Below are 548 nucleotides of genomic sequence, written 5' to 3'. Positions count from 1 at the left end.
TCCCTCAGAGATGCCGTATATACTGAAAATTTGGTGAATTTTGTTCTTTTAGAAAAAAAATGCTCCCCCCCCAGGAGAAGAAGACCAAAAAGTAGCAGAATGAAAGCTAGAATGCAGCTTGAAATAATTTCTTAATTCACATATGATTAACCCTTTAATCCTGTGTTAAAATGCAGACTAAAAGAAAGAGCACATTTTCAATTTGTATAAACCCTTTTCTCATGACAGACTGTACTTGCAACAATCCTATAGATTTATCCGAAATCCATACACAGATCTGAATCACCACCAAAATCTAGTCAAATGGTACCAGGTCTATTTGGTCCTGTCATAAGTTTTCAATCCACCAGTAACCACTAGAATCTTATCAGGGTATGTAAAGAATATAACAACTAGTCTTGAGTCTGAGAATATTGTTGTCTATCTTCTTTCAGCTCAATTGTCTCAATATTGCCCAGAATGAATGGTTAGTGGTTGTTAGCCAATGACATCTCTTAAGAAAACTGTGTAGTGAAGATATTTTAGATGTCAGATTTCTTTCTCCAACA

This window comes from Penaeus monodon, chromosome 32 (assembly GCF_015228065.2).
Source record: "Penaeus monodon isolate SGIC_2016 chromosome 32, NSTDA_Pmon_1, whole genome shotgun sequence".
Lineage (NCBI taxonomy): Eukaryota > Metazoa > Arthropoda > Malacostraca > Decapoda > Penaeidae > Penaeus > Penaeus monodon.
The sequence above is the reverse complement of the archived record's forward strand: the minus strand, read 5'-3'. Positions refer to the sequence as shown.